The sequence below is a fragment of the Lissotriton helveticus genome, chromosome 8 (genome assembly GCF_964261635.1).
Source record: "Lissotriton helveticus chromosome 8, aLisHel1.1, whole genome shotgun sequence".
In the NCBI taxonomy this organism is placed as follows: Eukaryota; Metazoa; Chordata; class Amphibia; order Caudata; family Salamandridae; genus Lissotriton; species Lissotriton helveticus.
The window spans coordinates 164,314,774-164,323,730 of record NC_136069.1 but is presented as its reverse complement, the minus strand read 5'-3'; positions in this window follow the sequence as shown (position 1 = coordinate 164,323,730).

Genomic DNA, 8,957 nt, shown 5'->3' with positions numbered 1-8,957 from the left:
GCCTGTAAATTCAACCTGCTATGGGCAGTATTTATACTGATCTTTTTCAGGTTCAGAAGTAGCAAGACATTTGGAGGTTTGCAAAGGGAGGACTTAGAGATACATGAGGGTAAGGTGTGAGTGTACCTAAAAAGGAGCACCATTGATCAGAATGGGAAGGGCAGTTGTGAGGGCCACACCGGTGTTAGGCACATGCCTTGTGCGGGCACTGATGAGTTGGAGTGGAATGCGGATGAGACAGTGGGACCGAGTTTGGACACAGTGATGCTAGTACAGTGATAGCACAGCATGCTTCGGGGGTACTAAGGCTGTGTTTGAAATGGGGGGCGTGAAGGGAGAGAACTTTGGCACTGACTGTTTCTTTATAGGTGCAGTCATTGAAAGGTGTTCAAGAAAGGCTTGGAGGCGCTGATGCAGATTCAGAGGTAGAATTGCAGCTGCATGTGGGGATACGTGAGACCATGAAGGGGAGGTGATTTGACTGAGGAAGTGTTCTCTCAATTGACAGTTCAGACCAAGCGGAAACAAGAAATGTGGCCATTCCTGTAAACACAAGCAAAAGATGACAGCTGAACCAGCAGACATCTCAAAATAGGCAGGTACTTCCTCAGGGCAATGGAGTACTTTGCTTCATTAACCTGACAGAGTAAATACTAATTGGCCAAACTCTAAATCAGGGCCATTTTTCCGAATGTTCTGCGTTCCTCTCTAACAGCAATTGTTTGTAAATCTCAAGACCTTGACCACACCCTTCAATATGTCTTTATCTGACTGTGGCCAAGTTATTGATCTTCCCATAAAAGTGGCAGATCGTGAACTGCCATGAAGCTGGAATACTTTTCAGAGTGAGGCCTTAGCCTGTGGCATCTGTTCACTGGAATGAAAAGCTTCGGAAAACTCTTCCAGTTGATACCAGTGATTTCACAACAAATTTGAAAAAAACCTTCAGCAGCAGAGTTTGGGGTAAGGCCTCATGTCTGTGTGTTAAAACAAGGTCTGGTGGTGCATGTTGGACTATATATCACTGAAAAACCCATAGGTTTCAGGCACGTTATAGTTAGAAATTAGCATTTAAAAAACCTTAGAAATTCAGTGAAAAAGCCAGAGGTTTCAGGGACGTTATAGTTAGTTGGACATTTCACTCGTACAAAACCAGTGAAATTCGACTGTTATAGTTAGTTCAGCTAACTATAACTCGCGCCCTCGCAATGCAATGCTGAAAATGTCACATATTACATCATTCAGGACATGGTCAATGACATCACTGATGACATCACTGATGACATCCTAAATGGTTACACTTCCAGGTTTGGAGTGTTGGCAGCCAATCAGAGTGAAGCTCCTGCCAGGGAGAGTTCGCGAACCCTCCTCGGTGCTCAGATAGCGATACTTTTCTTTTTCTAATTTCTCTGGAACTACTGAACGGATTTACACCATTTACAAAAAGGGCTCTTTCTGAACCAAGACCCATTTTTTGCCGAATTTGGTGTAATTCCGTTCAGCAGTTCGGGCTATAGCTTTGTGTAAAGTTTCCTATGGAAATTAACATTGGGAAAATGCATTTTTTTCTAAGCCCCCGCTTGATGATTCACCCCTAATCTTTCAAAACAGGAGCTGACCACAGCGCCCCACTAAATTTGAAAATTCTGCCAAGACTCGTCAACCGGCGCCAAAGATATTGGCAAAAAAAAAATGCTTTTTGAATAAAAAACAAGGTCTTAACTATAACTACCTACTGGCGACCGCCAGTAGGTAATATACAGATATATATATATTTTTTTCTTCCCAAAAGAAAGTTTATCACTGGATTCTTTGTGGATATTGGAGGGGTGGCTACCCTGCTGTGTTGCTCGCCGTGAAAAGTATTGTGGAGATATATAAAAAATATATTGCCAAAGAGTATTGGAGCACTTTATAGGAGCACCAGATTACATTACATAAGGTCAGATTAATTTTGTTTTAAGCACAGGAGATTATGAGATTTGCCCAGAGCTATCGCTGGGAATCAAGCCTATATCTCCAGATGAAAAGCCAGCAGCTCAGGCCTTTGGGCCAGATCCATATTTCTCTAGTTACATGTGAAAGTTATACAAAAGCGGCATGATTGTGCAAGATCACATATAGTGAGTACATTCTCTGTTGAAATGACTTTGTGAAAAAAAAATAACAGCAGCAAAAAATACTGGAATATTCCACCCCCAGTCTTGGTTGGGAATCCTTGCAAGGGTTTGTTTTAAAACTGGACTTAGGGACATAGTTCAGCACCTTTGCATTTGTGGTGCTGGAACAATTTTCAGAATGGGGGTGCTGACATCAATGTTACAACACTGAAGTCTTAGGGAATGTGAAAAAATCCTAGTGGGTGCAGACATCAATGCTACTAGATCACTGAAGTCTTAGGGAATGTGAAAAATCCCAGGGAGTGTTGACATCAATGTTACATCACTGAAGTCTTAGGGAATGTAAAAAATCCTAGCTTCACACAAAGTATAGCAAATGCATTCAGCAGGATAGTGGTATGAGTGCAGTATGTAGCTGATGTCACAAATATACTACTAAAGCATCATGAGGTTGTGCACTGTCATTCATAGTCAGCACATTTTACATTGAAATGGCCACTACATTTGCACAGAGATACTGTTTACTCATAAAACTATATAGCACTGTGGAAACTGGGTTTCAGTGATTAATTATCATTTTTGCATCACCAAGTAAAAGTGTCTTGATTTGTTTTGATCCTATTAAATATTTGTTTCCATTACACTTCATTACAATAAAGTGCTTAATGTTTGCTTTCCTAACTGCTGGCATATTCTGAAATATGTGTATAGTTTACTTGGATCTATCTAAATGTTATTGTGTCACGACCTATGGGTGGATCTACTTTTAGCAATTCATTTAAAATTGTTGGAACAGTGATATAACTGAGTGTAAGGGTATGTCACCTAACTACTGGTGTCTTTAAAATGAAGGACCTCATTTACAACAATTTGACGCAGGGCAGCACCGGATGTCACTTTGCTGTGCTGTCCTGCGTCAAAAGAAAAGGCCAGAAATACACTGTATCAATGAGATCCAGCGCATTCCTGTCCTGTTTCACCGCGCTGGTGCACAGATGGCTGCCTACCACCAATGCAGGCACCCTTGCAACTTGGTGCAAGGGTGCTTGCATTGAAATACCAATAACAAATAAACAATTGTCCTCAAAGGAATCGTTTCAACTGATTTCAATGATTAGTATTGTCACAGAAAGTGATCAATCATTTAACTGAAAGCAAGGTAACTACAGTTTTTTATACTATTTATTATTTTTCCAAAAAATTAATTCATACAAATATCATATCAAAAATTAGTTTCTCAAACATTCAGACCTGGCAACAAAATACTACTATAAATCATTAATTTTCAGTAGTATACAACACCTTCTGCTCTCTACATGGATGAACTGAAATACCGTGTATAATAATATATATCACAGTCATGTAATTTTGTATAACATCAAATGATATTAGTAAAAGCAGAACGGTGTCAGGCGTCGACGTTTTGGTCCTTCTCGGTTACAAAATCCATAGGACCATCCTCAGGACCAGTTGCACAGAGTATATCTACAGATGAATATACACATAAAAATATATTTTACATTTATACAGAAACCTTGCCTTCCAAAAATCGTCTAATCACCATAAAGGAAAACAAACTAATCAAATGACGTGAAGACCATTGATTAGGACTGAGTTACACGCAAAATTCTTAACGGATTGTTTGAGCAACAATATTATACCCATTGGACTGCAAGTCCGTAATATTCCGGCAATCTTCGTTGAAGACGAAGATTATAAGGTGGGTTTCAGCTTCGTGGGTAATAAATGCTCACGTAGTTGAATGGTTTTAAGTATAGAAACAGCACTCAGACATATTGAGAAACTAAAACTAGAAATTGCGGATATAGAAAAACAAATTCGAGAAGATACAGTGGCCACTGACACAGAAGATTTTCTCAGGAAATTAAATGCCATAATCACAGATTTCCAGAGAAACAATATTCTGAAGAAAACAGAAAAATTACAGAAAGATCTGAAGAATTACAGTAGAGATCGTACATATCCGTATCTCAAGAAGGATTTCTTTCAGCCATCAGCTAACCAATCTAACTGGGCTCCCAAACATACTACATTTTCAGATACTGCCTCATCCAGCTCTGAGGATAGCCATAATCAAGGAAGTGGTTCAAACTACAGAGGGGGTAGGGGTCATAATACACCATCTTTTTTAGGCAGGGGCCAACATCAACAGAGGGGACGCTCACGGAACAACAGGAGAGGCTGGTTCCGCAACCAGTACACACCAGGGTTCCGACAGACCCGGAACAACTATTACGAATGGTAGAACTAGGGAGTGTAGGAACTATGACTAATGATCAGAATTTGACAGTTGTACCTATCTTTAATTTATCGACTCATACACTCAGCTCCAAAGAAATGGAGGTATTAAGTCATGGGCTGTCCTTTGTCCCTACTAACAGAAATGATGCATTCCTCACCCATGTGGAGCTATACAGATTCTTTAGGAGTATACGATTGAAATACTTCTTTGCCAATAATCCTATGGCCCATACCACAAATATCAGTGGTTTAAAATGTCCGTCAACCTTTTTTCCATCTACTGCCCTAATGCCTAAAGATCTAATTACATTTGAAAACGTGGTGCTGAATGAAATGCAACAGCTTTTTGTTGATAGAAAATATGTAAAATTCAACTTCTCGAAGGAGGACAAATTAGTTCTTCAATCCTTGTCTGATCGAGATGATTTATTCATAAAACCGGCGGACAAGGGCGGAGGAATTATAATACAGAATAAAGTGGACTACGATAAGGAAGTCCTACGACAATTGAATAATCCCACCCACTATAAAAAACTGAGAGGAGACCCGACAGTCAGAATACGTAAAGAGATTCTTGCACTCACTACAAAAGGTCTAGATGGACAGTGGTTGAGTAAAAAAGAATTTGAATATATGAACAAAAATGACTACGTCATTCCGGCATTTTACACCTTGCCGAAAATACATAAGCACAGTGAATGTCCCCCGGGAAGAAGACCAATTGTAGCTGGGTGTCAATCCATTTTACAACCACTAGCTGAATATGTAGATCATTTTTTAAAACCCTTTGTCCCCTTAACTAAGGCCTATACCCAGGACAGTAGGGATGTCATTGACAAACTAGAGGGTCAACCTTTTGATCCAGATTCAGAAATTCTAGTCACGATGGATATTGACAATCTCTATACAAGTATTCCACAGGGAGATGCTTTAGCTATCATCGATGACATCTTAGAAACAAGGACACGTCCACACCAAGTCCCTACAGACTTTATAGTGCAATGTGCAAAAATTGCCCTAAATGAAAATTACTTTTTATTTGGTGGAGACTACTATGGTCAACTTAAGGGGGTAGCCATGGGGGCTATTTTTGCCCCAGATATAGCAAACCTTTATGTGGCTGCATTTGAGGACAAAGTGGTGTACAATAACAATCCATTCAGTACACACTTACAACATTATCTGAGGTACATCGATGATGTTTGTCTCATTTGGAAGGGTACAGATGATGATTTGAAGAGCTTTTATGATTGGTTAAATCAACAAGATACAAATTTACATTTCACAATTGAAAGCAATAGAAATTCGATTAGTTTCTTAGATCTGTCTATATACGATGACAACAGAGTATTAGCGATGCGTTTGTATACAAAGCCAACAGCAAGGAATACCCTCCTTAAGTATGAGAGTTATCATCCGCAGAGTCTTCGGGATAACCTCCCTTTTGGACAGTTCTTACGTCTCAGACGTAACTGTACCAAAAGGGAGGATTATTTCCGCGAGGCAAAGGTTTTACAATCAAAATTGGTGATGCGTGCATATCCTTACAGATTAGTTAAAAAAGCCATGAAACGTGCATGGTATTATGACCGTGAGGCTTTAATAACCAAAAAAGTTCATTCTGAAATGGATGATGTGAACATCAAGCCCGTAACATGTGTGATGACGTTTGGATATGAGTCTAACCAGATTAGATCAATCATAAAAAACAACTGGCATTTGATGAATAAAACTGAACCACATCTGGCACAACCCCGTTTTGCGTTCAAAAGGGGAAGAAACCTAAGAGACTATCTAGTAAAGGCTTATAAAGAACCACAACCGATCACGTTACAATCACAGTGGGGGCTGGCTCCAATTATCGGTCATTATCCATGCGGTAACTGTGTGGCTTGTGCAACAACAAAAGAATTGAAGAGGTGTAATCTCAATGGAAAAGAAATTAAGATGCTACATCAATCTAATTGTAACACCAAAAATGTTATTTACTGTATTCAATGCCCATGTTCTCTGTCATACATAGGTAAGACCACACAAGAAGTGAAGAAACGTGTACTACAGCACCAATCACGCATTAGGTGTAATGTAATGACAGCTCCATTGGTGGACCATTATATCAAGATGTCACATCGACCTGATGAAATGCTATGGTTTGTGATTGATGTCATTAAGTGCACTAAACGCTATCGTAATGTCAATCGTCTCCTCACTCTAAGGGAAAACAAGTGGATCTGGACTTGTGATACCGTGGAAAAGGGGCTCAATTCTGTTATTGAGTGGCATACTGTATCGACACTGTAGTCCTCGTGTTTGGCAGCTTATATGGCTTATGTCTGAAAAGAGTCTCTGGTCGGCATCATTGTGCAATTCTGTTATTGAATTGCATACTGTAATAATTCTATAGTCCCATTTCTTGGAAGTTTTTGAGTCTCTGGCTTTCATCATTAAGTTTTGGATCTTGGTTGGTATAATGAATATATGTCATTATCCATATTGTTCCATACTGTTGGTATTTTAGTATAGCTAATATAGGGTGAGTTACTTTTAACATGCAATGAGATTGACCTTTTTTTGTACTCCCCTACGAACCCGTTGCTTTATGGCTATTACGAGCCTCGTATCTATCTTTAATATTCAAGGAAGTTGAGCATTTTGCTCTTCCAAAAAACCTGTTCCATTATGGTTGCCATGAGACCGACCGGATATATTCCCTCGCATTAAGCTTCAAGGTGTGGTTGCTGGTACTAATGTCGGACTTTGACCGCATGATTAATATAGCCAATGCGTAATAGTTTTGAGAGATTGTGGCGAATTAAGTGACTAGAGACCCGTATTTGAGGTTTAGACTTTTTGTTAAGCCTAAGTAATACAGTAAATATGTGGTCACACAGTCACATTGCAAGTTAAGTTGTTGTTGGGTCAACCGATCATATTGACGAAGATTAAGCATCTTACTCTCCCTTGATTAACCGTTCCATCATGGCCGCCCACTTTTCACAATTCCCCACTACCTGATAATTTTTACAACTACCTCGGAGTCGGCTGCCTATCACTTTATATATAATATGGCTAACACGCAACAGTTCTTAGATTAGTAATACATTACCGTTTATATATATACTTGTTTATTTCCTCCGGTCACGTGCTGTGAGTGAAAGGTCAAACTATCCGGAAGTGCCGGGCTCGGCACTCCCTGACCGTTGAGGCATGTGGAAGAGAGACGTGAACGCTCTAAAAAACTAAAGTAAGTGTGGCTGTCCGACGAGTAATTACTTTTGTGTTAAATTATTGAAGGTTACAGTTAGTATTGAGCCCGTTTTGGTTTTTAGGAGATTATAGAATACATCGAAAAGATCGAGCTGTAAGTATTCTTATGACTTTGTTCACGCTGTGGTTTGGAGATGGTAAAACAGTGATTGATTTGGTTTGGTGATTTTACATGGCTCTGGTACTACTTTATGTTACAGGGTACCAAACTCTCCCGATTTTCAGACAGGAGTGAGTCAAATAATTTGTAAGTATGAGGTTTACTGTGGTTTGGGTCACTTACCCATGTGGTTATGCAGAACTGTTACATATAATAGGTAGACGGTCTGTTTGGTTTGTTTTTTAGATTCAGAAAATATTTCAGCCTTTGGGGCTTCACGTCCACCAGCTGGTGGTTAGTGGTAAGACCTTGATGTGTTGTACATGTTGTATATAATGCACATTGGGCACTTTTGGTGGTGGTTTGTAATGGCTTTTAATGGTCTTCACGTCATTTGATATGTTTGTTTTTCTTTATGGTGATTAGATGATTTTTGGAAGGCAAGGTTTCTGTATAAATGTAAAATATATTTTTATGTGTATATTCATCTGTAGATATACTCTGTGCAACTGGTCCTGAGGATGGTCCTATGGATTTTGTAACCGAGAAGGACCGAAACGTCGACGCCTGACACAGTTCTGCTTTTACTAATATCATTTGATGTTATACAAAATTACATGACTGTGATATATTTTATTATACACGGTATTTCAGTTCATCCATGTAGAGAGCAGAAGGTGTTGTATACTACTGAAAATTAATGATTTATAGTAGTATTTTGTTGGCAGGTCTGAATGTTTGAGAAACTAATTTTTGATATGATATTTGTATGAATTAATTTTTTTGAAAAATAATAAACAGTATAAAAAACTGTAGTTACCTTGCTTTTAGTTAAATGATTGATCACTTTCTGTGACAATACTAATCATTGAAATCAGTTGAAACGATTCCTTTGAGGACAATTGTTTATTTGTTATTGATTATACCCAGTCCTCACGGGACTACTGGGTGGCTCTGTCTTTATACATTGAAATACGGTTGTTTTTGTGGCAGAAGGGACACCTTCCTTCAAAAACACAGCCATTACGCCACCCCTGGGGAGGCGCAGGGTGTTGACGCATTCCCAGCTTTACACTATGCTGTAAATCTGGTAATGTGTCAAAAGCCATGGGTGTTGAGTGGGAACACCCACTGTAACACCCATGGCACGCATCCCTGAGGCAGTGTGAGGCAACGCAGAATCTTGTGTTGCGTTACCTTTCACCATA